The sequence below is a fragment of the Odontomachus brunneus genome, unplaced genomic scaffold (assembly GCF_010583005.1).
Source record: "Odontomachus brunneus isolate Ranch 3 - 2012 unplaced genomic scaffold, Obru_v1 Obru_scaffold_077, whole genome shotgun sequence".
In the NCBI taxonomy this organism is placed as follows: Eukaryota; Metazoa; Arthropoda; class Insecta; order Hymenoptera; family Formicidae; genus Odontomachus; species Odontomachus brunneus.
Genome location: NW_022639527.1, coordinates 1435588 through 1454078, shown reverse-complemented (window position 1 = coordinate 1454078; position 18491 = coordinate 1435588). Strand labels below are relative to the sequence as shown.

General features: G+C 44.4%; 1 protein-coding gene across 3 annotated transcripts in view; it reads left to right on the top strand.

Moving 5' to 3' along the window:
- The window catches only part of LOC116847338 (hybrid signal transduction histidine kinase L-like), a 116589-nt gene that overhangs the window by 72015 nt on the left and 26083 nt on the right, over positions 1-18491 (top strand). The window contains exon 1 of one of the 3 annotated variants that reach the window (XM_032822245.1): positions 15334-16309. The exons of 1 other annotated variant lie outside the window; for it this stretch is intronic. The gene's annotated coding sequence lies outside the window, so the exon portion shown is untranslated. Of the gene's footprint in view, positions 1-15333; positions 16310-16736; positions 17648-18491 lie in introns of those variants that run through there. One more of the 3 variants, XM_032822247.1, reaches the window with a different exon arrangement.

Below are 18491 nucleotides of genomic sequence, written 5' to 3'. Positions count from 1 at the left end.
TCGATAACACATTTACTTATATCAACATAAAATATTTTTTAAATAAGGAAATACACATTTTCCTGAAACCTCAATTTTTCATTGAGGCAATTGTGTCTATTCTATTTGAATAAGAGAATTTGGACTTAGATAACATCCAGCGAAGAAATATTTTCTATTTTTTGGATATTTTTCTCACTGTAGGATTTTGACCGGTCAAAATTCCGACTAAAGTAAACGTCCCAGTGGTTGAACATACATGTTCCAATGATTGACATATTGGTTTTGCATTTTTCTTTGTTGAAATGCTTTTCAATGTACAAAACAACATAATAAATGAAAAGAAATATTTAGTTACTTTGTGATTTTGTTTCATTTATTGAAAGCATCTGAACAAACACAAGTATATTATTAGTAATTCAATTATCGGTACACGTTCAATCACTAGGACGTTTACCTTGGTTGTTCGGCTCAAGGGGATGATTCCTTCCTTGACATTTGTATTAAAGAACCGCCTATCTCTGCTCCAGTGTGTTTGCGACCTGCATCGAGATCCGTGATCGAAATCGATCTCTTCTCTCCTCCTCGTCCTCTCATCCTCCTTCGCGCGTTCATCCCTTGGCGCATCTTGGTGCGAGTTGCATCTCGGCCAGATACGAAAGCTATCGCACCCTGACCCGTGCCGAATGAAATAACCCCCTGCGATAATTCGCTATCGACGCGATAACGCGCCATCGGCGCTCCACGATATTACAACGTAATTTAGCAATTACGCGGCGAGTGCCGCGGAGATGCACGACAAAACATTTATAAGTAGCGCGACCTAACGGAAGAAACGAACTCGGCCCGGTTGGCGCCCGCTTTTCTTGGAAAGCGACGCTTCGGTTATCTGCTTAACGGGCGCCTGTAACTAATTGAATCGCGCTAACGCGCTAGGTTTTCTCTTTCAACGATTATTCGCCGAGCAGCCAGACTTTTCTCCCGCTTTGTAGCTTTGTTCTGCCAAGCGGCGATGAAGACAGCGTTGAAATCCCGCGGCAGGCGGCGCATCGTGATACAATCAGCTGTTCGTAATTGAATCGTGCGTTTCATTTCGGTCACTTTGGACAAGCCCCTTTCCACGCGCGATCCATGATCCTCGCTCGAAAGTGACGTTCTCGCAGGTGAGATTTATTTCCGCCGCGGGCGGCTCGCGACGATCACCTCCTGCTGCGCAATTAGATCGTGTTAATGAGAGCGATTTTTGCTCCGATCGCCCCGATAAGTGGCACTCTCCCCACGACGGCGGCGCCCGTTGAAGCCGGCTCTACGTGTTTTCACGACGAGGCGGACGTCGACCGTTGACCTTAAGCACCGAAATCAAGGGCTGCTGCTGCTGCTTGCGCACCGCCCGCGACGTGTGCGCCACGTTCTCCACCGTAATCGGCCTCATCCTTCCTCCTTCCCGCTCGCGCGCTTCGCGGCCACACACGCGCGCGCGCGCGCACACACACACACACACACACACTCTCCCCCAAATGGGTCGACCGGTACACACGCACGTAACGGCTTCGTCTTTTTATCGTACATTTCACCTTTCTACTTTGCAATCAAGCACTTTCATATTGCTTTCACTTGGCGGATGAAAGTACCGTCCCGAGCCAAGTAGGCTCCCGTCTTTTATACAGGGTGGACGAAACGCCGCGTCGGCAAGCTTGAATCGAGAACACACGGTGGAGGATAAAATACTTGGAGAATAAAGTGTCTTTATTATTGACATGTCAACTTTCTAATGAGATTGCACAACGTTGCACGGAGATGAGTTGCTTGCGCAATAGTTGAATTCAATTCAACAAATAATCGTTTAAATTCAAGACGAGATTCTCCTAACAAAATTATACATCGTTGCTTGCATACATGAAACAATGATCGTTGATTTGAGTGTATTAGTCTCAAGTGGGAAGAGGAGCCTGGGATGTGACTCATATTTTAAGACGTACTCTCGATATTTTGTGCTTTTCATTAATGAAAATTACTCGTCAATAATAGAAACAGAGGTCTTCCTTTCTTGGGATCGTCTAAAATATATTCTTGCAAGTAACTTATCTTCGTGTGACGCTATCTAATCTCACTTGAAGATTAACATGTCAAAGATAAAGATATTTCCCAAACACGAACGTCCTTTTTTTTCTGTGCACAAAGAAAGAGACGATCGGTCGGAATGAAACACTCGGCTTGCCGAATTTGCGTCTCCCTGGTCGGCAACGGAAAACGATTTATCACAGCGAAGCGCCCTGCTGAGTAACAACGAGTTTTCCGCACGTCTATTTCCGTTTAGCCCGGCGCGTAGAAATCGCAAGGTTCCGCAGTGACGCGGCAGCTGTTACGCGTGTCCTGCTGCGCAGAAAAAAGGTCCTCTTGTTTTGAACATATCTTTATAACAATGCAAATCCTAACATTAAACAAAGATAAGCTACTTGCATCAACACATTTTGTGTGATTTGACAAAAAAAAATATATTCTTATTATTTAAAAAAATGATTTTCATGCACGGAAAGCACAAAATATTGGATTGAGAATATGATGAAAATGTCATTATCGTCGAAATAATCATGTTGCACTTCTTTGCGAGACATTATAGTGTTCAAATGAAATTATAACATTATTGAAATTCCAGACTTTCAGATTCTTCTAACAAAAAGGCATATCGTTGCTTATATACGAAAGAATAATTGTTAATTTGAGTGTATTAAGTGGATACTAATTTTTTTCTGTGTAGACCCTTCTTTGGAAACCTTTTTTTTATGTTTTTTTCAAACAAATATCAAATTCCTCGACTTTATTTACCGTTAAAATAGCTTGATCCCAAATCTGAACCAAATATATGGCCTAAACAAATACTCAATATATCGAAACTGATAATAGAAGTAAGGTTGATAATAGAACTAAGGCTACTAGATATTAAGAAATCTTGTTCACAGTTATATTTTAAGAATTATATACCATTACATCATTCCGATGTGTATGAGCTGGTACCATCGTCCAGAATAGATCCTAGTCGCTACTCGTAACAGTAACATCGTCCTAAGTAGAGTTCCTCATGTCAAAGTTGGGAGATCGCCCGCCATTTGTAGGGAGGACGTGAGTGAGTGTGAGAAAGAGAGAAGCTACAGCGTGTTTCGTCATTTCGATCTTAGAGCTTCTCTCTCACTGCCACTCACGTTAATCCTAAAAATGGCGCCCAGGATGCAGATCAGTCAGGAATCACCGTGCTTTGTCTTAACTCTGACCGGAGAAATTCTAACCCTGAGTATCAAAGGCTCTGAGTAAAGAACCGTACAGCACCGCGTGCGTTTTAGCCGGTCGATCGCAAAATTTCTATTAGTCTCGCGCGACTACCTTAGTCGTCGTCGACGAGACGCGCGCGCTCGTTTCTCTCTCCCCCTTTCTCTCTTTCTCTCTGGAATCTCCACGGTGCGGTTCGTCGGGCGGAATCGTTATTTTTGGAGCACCCAGTGTGAAGCACCGACGACGCGCACATCGCCGTCGCGTTTTCGTATTTGAGATTTGGATGCCGCAGGCCAACGAACCCGAGACCGGATCCGCACGGGGACCTTAGGCTTCATACAATCGCGATTGATGCGCGACTCGCTTCAGTTATCGCCATATTATTACGTCGCTCGCGCGACCGAATTAATTCCGACCGGTGCGCCGCGGACGAGAAATCCAATTTCTCTCCTGCTGGATATTCGCATACTCGAGTCGATGATAAATCATCGGTCACACTAGTGAGAACGTGAATCCGAGAAAGAGAGAGAGATCGTGTTATATTGTTGTTACCTCACGAGCGTCGATTACCTATATGGTGAAACTATTTTTCAAGAATCCAGCTATTTTCCCAGTTTTATCACTGTTATCACCTCACAATCGTATTGTGTTGCGATTATATCCGATAAGACGATCACGTTTGAAAAGCAGAGACACACGGAAAAATGTAAGCAGCAAGATTTCAGCATTGCGCGTATATTGAACAATCATCGTTGATAATTTCAACATGACGCGTGCTCAATAATAGTAACAATTATTACTGAAGCATTATTTATCAATGTTGAGTATTATTAGTCGATTAAAGTTGTTTTTGACGAAAGTAATCGATCGTCACAATCAAGTTACAAATAATTTAGTTGATTGATGATTAATTGTTGGTAAAACTTTTGTAATTGATTATGCATTGATTAATAATTTATGTCATCAATCGCTAAAATTATCTGTGATTTTGTATGTGACGATCAATCAATCTTGGTTATCGATTTGTCGATTATTTTCGCGAAGAAAAATAATGTTGTCCTTTTAGCAAAATCGTCGTTATTACTGCATATTCATAGTGACATCAAAAAAATTTTGTTCACGTAACTAATTTTATAAATTATTCGTTATCAGAGCAGAAATAGTTTCGTTGCCAGGAAACAATTTGTTGAGTGTATTTGTTCTAGAAATCACGTTAATTTGCTATCGATGCAATGTACCCTTAGCAAATTTACTTGTTATCGGAGCAACTGCTTATATAAATCCATCATGGTTCTTACAGCAAAATAATTTGTACATTCAGCAAATTATATCCAGCAAATAGTGATTAGTACACTTAGCAAATCTTTTTGCTGTCCATATAATAACGAAAAGATTTTGCCAGACCAGCAGAAAATTTGCTGGGCCAGCAAATTATTTTTCTCCGTGTTAGTCAGAGAAAATTTTCGTCGATCAGTTTATTCAGAGACAGGACGCCCGCACGCGAGACATTTAAAAATTCTTAAAAATATTGTATAATATTTCAATTTTTATATTTGTCCTGCACGGAGAAAAATAAGTTTGCTCTTTTAGCAAAATCGTCGTTGTTACTGCATATTCGTAGTGACATCAAAAAAATTTTGTTGACGTAACTAATTTAAATTATTCGTTATCAGAGCAGAAATAGTTTCGTTGCCAGGAAACAATTTGTTGAGTGTATTTGTTCTAGAAATCACGTTAATTTGCTATCGATGCAATGTATCCTTAGCAAATTTACTTGTTATCGGAGCAACTGCTTATATAAATCCACCATGGTTCTTGCAGCAAAATAATTTGTACATTCAGCAAATTATATCCAGCAAATAGTGATTAGTACACTTAGCAAATCTGTTTGCTGTCCATATAATAACGAAAAGATTTTGCTAGACTAACAGAAAATTTGCTGGGCCAGCAAATTATTTTTCTCCGTGTGTGAATGTAATGCGCAAGCATCTCACTCACTACTTAAACCGGTGAGAGGGCTTAAAGACTACGTTGAATCGAGCCCGGCCGCTATCTACGAAGCGCGTTCGCACGCGCAATCCCGATTACACCGGCGTCGTCACTATTACTTGAACAGTTACACTTTCTCCTCGACGTCTGCTCGTAGTTGAGGAGAGAGCAGGCCGGGCAGCAGTGCGCGCCCGGGGAAATGATTGTTGAACACACGCTGGTTATTTAAAATATGCACTCTCTCTGCCGTTATATTAATGATCTAACTAGCGCACAGATAGCGCAGCTAGAAACGCTCTTAGATAATATTAATATTCCATCCGTGGCATAACTCGAGCGTCGCCGTCGTCCTCCTCCTCTTTTCTGCGAATACGCGTACTAAGCGCGAATTTTTCTTCGTTCTCGCGCGAGAAAGCAGTCCACAGTTTCGACGGATCTCGAACGACGGGAAGAGAAGCGACGAGTTCCCGTCCCTTCGGAGGAGAAAACGTGTCACGAGCGTGTGTCCGATTAATGCCAGCGCGATTACGAGCGCACAGATCGGTCGGCGTTTCCCTTGTATATAATTTTTAATTAGCCGCAGCAAGCGTGAAAAGCAACAACGACGACGACGACGACGGCAAATCGTCATCGCGGAGAATCAAAACCGAGATAATTAACGTCGCGAGCGCAATTATTCTCGCATATTACCGCTCGGCTCGCGCGCGAACGGGCGTTTATTACTTTGTTGCGGAGTGCACTTTTTGCAAGTTTATAATTAGCGAGGGACGACGTGCCTGTCGGGAAGGAGGAAGGACGCGATACGAAGAACAGGGAAGGCGCGAGAGCGATGTGTTCCATCGGCGATTTACACGAAGCGCATTCCGCGGATGCGCGAAATGCAATCGCCACGGCCGTTGGTGTACGCGCGCGCGCGCGCTAATTGGGCTTCGATCGAACGGCTTTATCCGGCCCGTCCGAGAGACGTGTGAATAAATAAACGTAAACCGGTCGCGCCGCACCACCGCCGGGATTTCGAAACCTCGAGGAAAGCTCGCCGGCAGATCGAGATACGGAGGTCCCACCGCGGCCTTGCGCGTTAAAGACCGCGATAAGAGAGGTGACTGGCCGCCGAGAGCCGGCCGCGACTTTCTTTGAGAGTGCTAAGGTCGCGCTGCCGCCGACGCCGAGAGCACCTCTGAGAAATCTGCCATTGTTTCCTCCGGTCTCGAGGAAAATGTAATAATGAATATATATATATATATTCGAATAGAGAGACAGAGAGAAGGCCCGTCTTATCTCTGCTTCTCTATCTCTGTCCTCGTCTTGTCTTTGATACCTTTGATATCTGTGAAGTGGGATAGGATTGAGAAAGATTCATTCGTCAGTCACAATGCTGGAATCATTTGCGAAACTGTTGTATTATTCATCGATACTTATTATATGAAACTCCACGAAATGAAAGGGATTCTAAGAATTGCACGTTATTAAGCTTAGAATTTTATTGTCGCGAGAAAAAAGAAAGAGAGGATCCTTTATCATTCATCGTTGAATCATTTTCAATCCAATTACCGTCGGTTATCAAGCGCGATTGAAAGAACAATCGATTATTATTCGTTTGAAGAAGAAAAGAGAATTCATAGATTGAATGTCATGACGATTATCAGCGACCGGTACTCTAAGATCCGTATTAATTTCGTCGTTATTTGAAACTTGTCTTACGTCAGATACATCAGAATTTAAAGTTAGTGAGTTTTTTTTAGTTAAACCATATGATATATATTACATTATATTTGTAATCATGATTCTGCTGTTTATAAAAACTCATATCTAACTCTTACTTCAAGCTTGCCGCCTCCCTTTCCTTACTCTGATATCAATTTGGAGTTAGATTTGAATTCTGCATGTGAAACATATGACATTTGCGACATTGCATTTGTAACTCACAAGTCAGTTGGAAAATTAACTTTAAATTCTGATCTAAGTATTTCACTGAGATAAGATTCAAGTGCACTGAAAGGAAGAAGAAATACCTGAAAAGTGAAGAATATTTACTCGATGGGTACTAATGATATATTTACTCTCATACAAATATACATCATTTCTCAAATAAGAATATTTTCTTAAAACCTTATAGTTTTTCATGGAAGCAATCGTTTATTCTATTTAAATAAATAAAAGAATTTAAATTTAAATGAATAGAAGGTTGGGAAGTAACTCGTTACTTGTAACGAAGTTACAGTTACATTTTTTCGGTAACTGTAACTTAACTTAGTTACTTATTTTTAGTAACTTGTAACTTTTTTAACAGTTATTTTAATAATTGGGGAAAATAAAATTAAAATTATATAATAATCGTATATTAATTTAATAATTCAAATAGCACAAAGAATTCAAAGAGAATTAAAAAAGAATCTAGTCGTATGTCATCAATTCTGAGTTCATTTTTAGATGCAAAAAGAATTCTTCAGAGTTTAATTCAATGAAAAGAATTCTTTTTGTATTTAAAAATAAATTCAGAATTGATAACATACGACTGAATTCTCTTTAAATTCTCTGTGCTATCTGGGAAATTTATCAACGTATTTATGGAGCATTAATTAAATTATTTTACTTCTACAAGGCTATCATTAAATTTTTATTATATTAAATATAGATTTAAAATTCCTTAAGTGGATTGACTAATTAATGTGATAGATATTAATTATAAAATTCAATTCTTACATTTTAGTAAAGCTTAAAATGTAAGATTTTTGTATTTACAATAATAAGTTACAATCATTTCAAGAAAGTAACTTAAAAGTAACGACTCGTTACTTTTGGAGTAACTGTAACTGTAACGAGTTATTTTTCATAGCCAGTAACTTGTAACTGTAACTAGTTACTTTTAAAAAGTAACTTTCCCAATCCTGCGAATATACCATTGGTATACCGAATAGATGCTTTCTGTGTTTTAAATATTTTTTTCCTCACAAGGAACATTCGCGAAGTGTGTGTCTCCGATTTCGATGGGACTTTTCATATTTATAAAATGGCCAAAAATAAGAGACCTAAATTTTTTTTATCGGCAATCAGATTCAAAGGGTGAAACTACTCATTTTATTTTTTATAAAAAACCGTATAACTTTTGTCTAAAAAGTTTTTTTTTATCTCCAATAGTTGCAGAAATAGTAAAAAGGGCATGAAACTTTCAGGGATAGTTTCACCCCTTAAACCTGCGCCATTGCCGATAAAAAAAATATGGGTCTCTTATTTTTGGCCACTCTATAAATACGCCAAGTTTCATCGAAATCGGAGACACACACTTCGCGAATGTTCCTTGTCAGTGTAACGACTATCAATACCGATCTCTCCAATCTTTCAATCGCATTTGAAAAGTCGGCGGTACGGCCGACAGGGGGTCCGTGAAAGGAGGCAAACGATACACACGTTTGCATTTGTTCACTGTCTGTTTGACAACTGATCGGTTAAGCACACATACAATCCACGCGGAAATCAACGTGCTAATGATCGGCTCTCGGCGCTCGGTGGTTAACGGCGCCAACGCGGTCGCCTTTTAATTACGACCGCGACGATTTCTCCATGGATACGCGGGGCATTTTCCCACGAAGACACGCAGAGGTCGTGGCATTGTTTCGCCGACGACAGAGCGAATTCAATTATTCCCGCGAGGCGAGATATTTCGCGCGCGGGATTCACGGCCATAAATCTCTCACGGCGCGAAGCCGAAGCGCGTCGAAGTGACACACTAGTTCGCTCGCTCGCTAATGACTCTCTCTCGGCGCGGACTGAAATCCGCGTGAAAAATCCGCGCCGGAGAGAGCGAGAGCTCGCCGAGGTACTGCGCCGCTTTCGAATGGTATTACCTTTGCCGATCGTGGCGTGGATTCATCGTTATGCGCGGCTACCGAGAAGCGATTAGGAAGGAAGTCGTCCCGAAGGACAGTTCCGATTACCACCGCTCGGCGATTCCGTGAAGAGACCGCGTGTCGACGCGCGGCATCTAATAAACATCTGCACCTTCGTCAGCGGACTTCCAGGTAGAGCGCGTACTTAGGCTTTTATATAAAGCGATACGATTTACACGTCATGCTGCGTGCGTGCGTGCGCGAATGCGAGGGCACTCGACGTGAGATCTTTTTCGAAGGTGCTCTTTAAATTTCTTGCAGTGAAATCCCAATAAAAACGATTCACTCGTAAGCGGTAGGGAAGATAGCGCCGCTCAGAATCACAAGAGGGAATGTTTAAGTCAACATGGAATGAATAGAACTGAGAATGTATGAATGATTCCTCGTGAGCGAATCTTTCAATCGATTAGGGCGAACTATATATAACAGGCTCTGAGGTATACAATCTGTATGAGCAGAGGAAAGATTAGACCTATAAGAGTCGGGCACGGGAAGAAAGTACTGCCATTTTTGACAGGATTTAGATGAATCATAGAAAGCACAATCTAATTAGGGGGGAATAATAATGAGGGTTAGCTATTATTAATATTAACAATTGGGACTCAAAGTCGGTTTCAAGTGGAGACACATCGTATACGTTGCAAATCCGGATAAATATTCGATGCGTTGACACTTTGAAGCATTAGTTTAATAAAAAAAATTATTCACATCTACATCCAACGATTGGCTCTTATAGATCTGATCTTTTTTTCGACTAGAGTAAATCTGTTCCTGAAACGATGCATTCCTCGGCTCCGAATGAAAATATTTACTCGACGATTCAGAGCGGAAAAATCCACTCTCTATAAGTGAAAATAAATTAATTAATTAAAAATCGCTCGCGATTTTGGATGACTCAGCTGTCACTCTCTTCTTCGAGTGGCATTTCACTCGAAGAAATTTAGAGAGTAGAACTCGAAGAGAGAGAGAAAGAATTAGTAACAAATTTGACCAATGCTCGAGATAGGAACTCTTCACTCCCTACGAAAGAACCGCGTTGTATAATTCTTCGCAAATGCTACTTTTCAAGAGGAGGCATTCTTGAAGTTCTAACCGGAAGTTTGACGTGTCTCAATCAATCCGCCGCTGAATAATTCGTGAGTACGCTCTTGATGTTCCGTTTGTCGTTGTCTCCTTTGTTGCATATTGCGCAAAAGAAATAGCCGCGACTTGTCCGATCGGAGGCGTGCAAGGAAAGCGAGTACGTATACTTGAACCGATGGCTACTACGACGACGACTTTCCGTACTTTTCAATGACGCATTCCACGGATACACGTGTTCATCGCGGACACGTTGCGCGCCGCAGCACATCGCAATAAATTAAATACGTCGGTCAAAGGCGACGATTCGCGCGTCGTTGTGTTTAGAAATAGTTATTGCGTATGCTCTCTCTCTCTCTCTCTCCTCCTCCCCCTATTGGTCTACTATACGCGCACACGTGCATCAAGTCATTACACAATGAAACGACGCCGTGCCTCGAAATGAAACGCGAATATATAATCGCTCGAGCATAATCATGAAAGAAACAGACCGAGAGGATAATCGCGATCGTGAACGCCACAAAATACCGTAAGTGACGCACTCCTCGCGTTCGATCGATAATCATCTGCGCGTTTCCTCCTCCATTCTTCGAATTCGCCAATCTCAATTGCATATCCGCGCGTGTATTTGTCATCTGAAGCTTGTCAACAGTTGTATCTGTAACTGTTGAGGAATAAATTTCATTTAATTTTCTCAGTTCCGAACTCTGAATTTATTCAATTCTGAAATGCTCAGCTAATTCTCACTAGACCTCGTCTAATTCTGCAAATCTATGTCTCACTTGAGAGAAGAGTTTCAAGTAAGGAAGAGAAGGACGCATTGATCATGAGATCGTTCTTCCTCTAACTCGTTAGACAAGGAAATCATCTTATTCGTCTCTCTTACTAATGCCAACTTTGTCTCTCTCACAGCAACGCGCAGTCTATTCTATATGTCTATGGTTATCGTAATTCACACAATCTCAGTTCTCAGCAGATTTGGAAAGTAACTCGTTATTTGTAATAAAGTTACAGTTACATTTTTTCGCTAACTATAACTTAACTTGGTTACTTTTTTCCACTTGTAACTTAACTTAGTTACTTATTTTTAGTAAATTATAATTTTTTTAACAGTTATTTTAATAGTTACTTGGGGAACGTAAAATAAAATTAAAATTATATAGTAATCGTGTATTAATTTAATAAAATAGCACAGAAAATTCAAAAAGAATTAAAAAAGAATCCAGTCGTATGTCACCAATTTTGAGTTTATTTTCAGAATTCTTTTTGCATTTAAAAATGAACTCAGAATTAGTGACATACGACTGAATTCTCTTTTAAATTTTCTGTACTATCTGGGAAATTTATTAACGTATTTATGGAACATGTAATTAAATTCTTTTACCTTTACAAGGCTATCATTAAATTTTTATTATATTAAATACAGATTTGAAATTTGTTAAGTGGATTGACTAATTAATGTGATAGATATTAATTATAAAACTCAATTCTTACATTTTAGTAAAGCTTAAAATGTAAGATTTTTGTATTTATAATAATAATTTACAATCATTTCAAGAAAGTAACTTAAAAGTAACGACTCGTTACTTTTTGAGTAACCGTAACGAGTTACTTTTCATAGCCAGTAACTTGTAACCGTAACTAGTTACATTTTCAGCAAAGGGAAATGTAACTGTAACCAGAGTTGGGCAAATACGTATTTAAAAGTATTTGAAATACAGTATTTAAATTTAAATTACGCCTCTTACCGCCGATTTATATTAAGTAATTAATTACAAAGTTAAAGATACTTAATCATTTGCTATTAAATACTATATTTAAATATATATCTTAGATACTTTCAAATACGTATTTGCCCAACCCTGACTGTAACTAGTTACTTTTAAAAAGTAACTTTCCGGGTCTCAGTGGCCACCCGTGAGAGTAACATCGCCCTAAGAGGCCCCGAATAAAAAACTCTCCATCCGATGCGTCGATCACAAGATCTCTATTACTCGTGCGACTACTTTGGTCAACGCGCATAACAGCGTACGGGAGGTTGCACCGAGCATGCCCGAGATAGCGACGCAGCGCACGTCGTCCTCGTTGCCGCCGCCGCCGCCGTGCGCACACACGTGTCCTTGAAATACCGAATTCGCCGCGACGAAGCGCGACGCGTGATATCATTGTGCGCGTGCGCGATCTATGCAAATCGCAGCGCCGAAAAAATCGCTCGTCCGAAAATGGCCACGTGCTCGCGCGAATTTCCCGTCTGCAGTCGCGGCGTTTCGCTCGAATTTCTCGCGCAGTTGTCTCGAGAACAGGAGATCTTACTTGCGCGCGCGCGCGCGCGATTATACAACGGTGTCGCGAATCGTGTTACAATCGCGCGTTTATACTAGTCAGTCAATGAAAAAGTATATTATACGACATGCACATATCATTAGAATTGATTGATGCTTGCGTAACGCGGCTGCACGGCGCGACAAACATTGACGATTGCGCGCCTGTCATCCGATTCTCTAACTTCATAAGGACGATGTCGTTAGCATGATGTGTCGTCTGGTCAGTTCCTTTGGTTAGAGTTAGGACAAAGCATAATGATGCCTGATTGGTCTGCATCCCGTCCGCCATTTTTAGGGACAACGCGAGTGGAAGTGAGAAAGAGAAGCTCTGAAACACAGAATGTGTGCGAAACATTCTGCAGCTTCTCTCTCACTTCCTCATAAATGGCGGACGATGTCCCAACCTCTGTGGCGTTGAAACTTTCAGCCCAAAATGCGTCAACTTTGCTGACAATGTACCGACAGCTAAAACGACTGCATCTATATTCATAATAACAAACTGAGCGGAGGTAGCTGTCTCTCTTTCTCTCTCTCTCTGACACGGCGCGCGCGGCGAGGTCGGGTTCACAAAGTTGCATAAAAAGTGAAGGTGACCGGCGGTGATTCACGGGGGCTGATGTCCTCGTTGTCTGGCATTCGGTTTGTGGAGGACGGCGCGGCGGGGGCGGCAAGGGGCTGGGGAGCGGAGAGGAGGTGCAGAGAGGGTCCTTGCCAGCCGGCCGGCCGGCCGGTCGGCTTCTCCGTGTGAGCCAACGAGCGGCCGCTCTTTGTTTTGGCTGGATCGCAGCCGACGCGATTCCGAGTAGTATCTTTGCCCGATGCGTATCTCGTTACGGGCCTCCTTGGAGCCCGCCGGCCCGGCGATCGGCGTAAATCATTTTTTCAGCGTGGCTGCGCGAAATCGCGTGCACGTCGAGCCGTCGTCGCCGTCGCCACCGTCGCATCGATCCGCGTCGCCCACGCGTGCTGACCGAAAACAAACTCACGCGAGGAAACATCTCGACTCGGTGTCGCGGAACGATTTCCTTTCGTTCTGCCGCGGGGAGTTGGGTTCGCGACGACGCGAATGCCATCTGAATATGTGGAAATTGACGTAACGTCGTCGATGTTGTCGACGCGTCGCGCGCGCTTTTGCAATTAGAATGAGACGCGATTTTTGCGAAACGAATTCTCGGCGAGGACACTCCACTTGGCGGCTCGCGCTGCGTGCAACGCAATGTAACGTCCCGTCATGGCGCGTTGGTCCTTCTCCCCTAGACCGCGCGAATCGATCTCGACGCGTCCGCCGACCTCCGCCGACAAAGGCTCTCACCCCAAAGGCGGTGATTAAAATTCGTGGAATCCGGCGCGGGGAAGAAGGATCGATAGCAGCCGCCGTGGCTGGCTGACTGCTAGCGACTGCGTCCACCTGCAGCGATCATAGATATGTAAGGACGAAAGGGAAAACTACGTGTTTTAATGATGTGCTCTTCGAACAGACCACATTTCTCCGATGAAATTTCCGAAGAAATCGTCCATTTTCCAACTGTGCGCCTCGTATATTTCCCAGGCTACATATTAAATTTTCATGCAAATTTCCCTCGGCCGGGAATTAATCGAGGGATGAGGGATATGAGTTTATCGCCTATTTGCATGTGTAAAACTTCAATCGCAAGGAGCTTATTGTCGGTCGCAGTTACAGTTCTCGTTTTGTATCTTGTTGCATTGAAACTTCTATCCGGAAAGAGAATAAGTCCCGAATTATCCCGAGCTTATCTCTACACAGAGAGAATATTATACTTTTTTTTTATATAAATTCTTTTCGATTTTACTGTGTTTTTAGTAGTGAAATAGACTGTCTACTTTGTGCTAAGAGACATAATAAATTTCGCTAGAAGCATAACGAATTTTTTTAATAACAAGTTTCTTTAGTAGGTTCTATTATAAACTTCTCGCCATATATGAGTTTAAGAAAGCGCACCGTGAATAAATTCAAACTAGTACCATTGAATGTTATTACTTGAAACAGTTTAAACTTGGATTCAACTCTGAATTCTGTTCTAAAAAAAAAACGTGTTTGAACAGAGCTTAAACTTACATTCAAGTTTAAGCAACCGCTGAGAAATCAGCCCTGAGTGGGAAATCGGCATCGATTACAATTCATCGGTTATTAACAAAGCAAACAAGAAGGAACAAAGAACCAACATCTGACTCGATTTCGAGATTCCTCCGACAAGCTAGCCCGCGGTCGCGCAGCGCTTTACATTCCGCCTGTCTAGGAATGCAGTTACTCTCGCCATTATATAAGTGCATTATCAGCAAACTATTGAATAACCGCGGTCAATCCGCGAGCCCGGTGTTGTCGTTCGTGCTCGGACTTGGAAGCGAACTTCGAGCCGCGCAAAATACCCCGCGACACTTGCGTCGCCGCCGCGCGCGCGACGCAATCTAATCATACACGCGCGCGCCGTGCGCTCCGACGCGGTGCATTCCGTGCACCGGAGGTGGGGATGCGATGGGGGTCGCGTGGTGGGAGGAGGGTCGTTCTGACGCAGAGCCGGTCTGCGACAGTGGTAGTGGTTGTAGTTTAGTGTAGTAACAGCAACAGCAGTATAGTAACGATAGTGGTGGTGGTGCAACGCCGACGGCGGCGGCGATGGTGGTGGTGGCGACTGTGGTGGTGGAGGGTATCGCCACATAAACCGAGTATAAACCGGGAGTAAACTTCCCCCGCTCTCTCCGAGCGCGGCGCGCACCACCACCACTACACACACACACACACACACACACAGAGCACAGTGACGCCGCTTACGCGCAGTGTGAACGAGAGCGCGTCGTACGTGCCGCCCGCCGCTCCGGGTGGCGGCGCTCGTGCGCGCGCGATGCGAACCAATACACGCACGCGCGACCCCGCGCGCCGCAGTCAGCCTTCTCGATCGCATCGGAGCGGACGAGTGTGGTCGCACACGACATTGGAAGGGAAGACGCGCGAAGCAGCGGCGGTAGTCAGTCAGTCAGTCGCGGCGAATCGGTCTCACGCGGAGCGCGCGCTCCCGTCGGTCAGTTTGCAGCACGACTTCGTGGCGAGCGGACGTGTGTCTCTCTTACTTGTCGCACGTGCGAGCGGGAGTTTGTCTCATCGGCACGTACACACAGCACGGATATATATTACAGCACGTATCCGTGATTCGTCGCGTCTCGTCGAATCATCAGGCAGATTCGCGCGGTGCATCGACGCGTCGATGCTGATACGATACGTGGCCTCGCTGTCATCCGCCTGCGGAGTTCAAGTTCACTTCTCTCCAGGAGGAGCAGCAAGCCAAGAGGAAGGAAAGAGAGGACTCCTCACCAGTGGAGGTCCCTTACTTCGGAGTGTCTCTCGCGAGTGCCTCGATCTGATTCTGATTTGATCGAACTCTTGCTGGATTATTTTTCTCTCTCTTTCTCTCTCTATCTGGAACTTTTCTCAAGTGTTCGTCGAGGAGGTGATTACTTCGCGATCGTTTGTCGTGAGTTTTTTTACGCGCGAGGGGATTTCTCTCGCGTCGCTACGGGGGCGAGCAGACGTTGTTTACTTTCCGCTGTGTGACAGTCGCAAAGGAGAGTTCGACGAGCGCTGTAACCGCGTGCTACTCCCTCGTGAACGGCGGATTTGGCACGCTGTGCCTGGCGCCGCGGAAGTACCAGATTCGACTATTGTCGTCGAGAGCACCTCGACTTACTGAGTCTCTCTCTCCGTTCTACGGCAAAGTGAATCACACCGTCTCATCGTGCGCCCCAGCCCGACAGAGCGTTTCAAAATTGGTGAGTAAAGACCAGAGCACCCCCGGTGCATTGTACGACACCGCTTTTGATTCCTCTCTCAACACATCGTCTCGCGAAATCGTCAATCCGTCGCGGGTTCATTCACACTTACCTACACTTGCCTGCCTACTTTCATCACGCGATTCATTTACGGCAAAAGCGAGGTAACATGAAGGCCGGAAGACATAGATAGACGGGATACGTCGAGTGTCAATCGCGGAAGACGTGGAAATCGAGCCGCGAGGGTGAATTCACACATCGACAGAAAAGCGGAAACTGGTCAGAACTCGCGCTTGCTAGAGAAGCGGAAACTGTCAACCACCAGCGAGCTCTGATTGGCTTCTGCCTTCTGTTTCTGCTTTTCTGCTATGGTGTGAACTTTCTCTCTCTCTCTCTCTCTCTCTCTCTCTCTCTCTCTCTCTCTCTCTCTCTCTCTCTCTTTCTCTCTAACGCGTCATTCCTTTTTTCGAGGACAGAGAGAAAAAGACACGTGTTTAAAGATCGCGGACTTGACACTCACTTGTCATCGATCGGGGTTTCTCAGGAGCATCCCGACACGTGCTTCCGGCAGGTGAATCGCGAGTCGACGGTGTGGCGCGTGAATGATGAAACTCCGCGTTTTCTGTGTCTCTTGGCAGTTTGCGGTGCGGCGGTCGTCGTCGCGAGTGCCGTGCGGAATCGAGAGTCTATCGATTCGAGAAAAGTGCGGCAGATTGACGCACGGAGATTGTGTCACTTTGACGCCGGCGAGATACCGCCGACCTTCGTCGCGATTCTCGACCGGTCGCTTTCGCAATTTCTCGCGCTTGAAGAGGATTGTTTAATCTGTGCGCGCTACGATGATGATGACTGTTTGCGATCGGAATGAAGGAAACTGTTCCGTGAGTCGCGCGTGAAATATAAAATGTATAACGGGTGTTACGTCTCGAGACGGCAGAGATAAGTGTAACCGACGACTTTCGGACCTGAAGGAGCTCGCACGAATGACGCAACGCGCGTCGATAGTCGTGGCGTGATCATCCGCAACCCATGTGCATCCATTGTGTCCGGCTTGTCCCGGTGCATATCTTATCGGCGACTGTCGATTCGTGGTTGAATCACTGTCCCGCGCTGCCTCTCCCCCTCCCCTCTCTCTCTCTCTCTCGAATAACAGGTGCAGATAAAGGCCCGCTTTCGAGAAATGCAATTAATACGCGGCTCGGCGCGGTGACGTCACGACGACGCGGACGTCGGGCGGATATAAAACGCTTCTTCGTCGCGGCGCGCGCGAACAGTCGCAACGAGACTTGCAAAAGTGCAGCGCGTGTACACAGCGTGGCTTCGTTCCTTCGTTCGCACGTACGTACGCTCGTCCGTTCGTCAGCCAGTTCATCATTACGTCACCACCACGTCGGCGTAGTGATAGAAAGAGACGGAGGGGGGAGGGAGGGTTGAAATTTCGTGGCGTGCGCTGCACGAAGGGAACAAAGTGCGAACACGACCGCCTTCTTCTTCCGTTACGCCTTCGCGCAATGCGTTTGCGAAATGCACCGCGATCAAGGATCAAGGTCGCACTTTATTTTTATCCTTTCGACCCCGCTGCAGCCGCTCTCTCCCTTCCCTCCCCTATCTCTCTGTCTCTCTTCGCGATTACGCGACGGGAATTGAATATTGATATTCTCTCCCGGCGCGATATCGGCGCGTTGCGGTGTCTCAGAGATGAAGGAGTCTCTATTCTCTCGTTAACTACCGCGATTAATTAGAATTGAAAGCGCGAGCCGATTCTCCACGGGTGTATGTGTATGTGTATATATATATGTGTGTGTGTGTGTGTGTGTGTGTGTGTGTGTGTGTGTGTGTGTGTGTGTGTGTGTGTGTGTGTGTGTGTGTGTGTGTGTGTGTGTGTGTGTGTGTGTGTGTGTGTGTGTGTGTGTGTGTGTGTGTGTGTGTGTGTGTGTGTGTGTGTGTGTGTGTGTGTGTGTGTGTGTGTGTGTGTGTGTGTGTGTGTGTGTGTGTGTGTGTGTGTGTGTGTGTGTGTGTGTGTGTGTGTGTGTGTGTGTGTGTGTGTGTGTGTGTGTGTGTGTGTGTGTGTGTGTGTGTGTGTGTGTGTGTGTGTGTGTGTGTGTGTGTGTGTGTGTGTGTGTGTGTGTGTGTGTGTGTGTGTGTGTGTGTGTGTGTGTGTGTGTGTGTGTGTGTGTGTGTG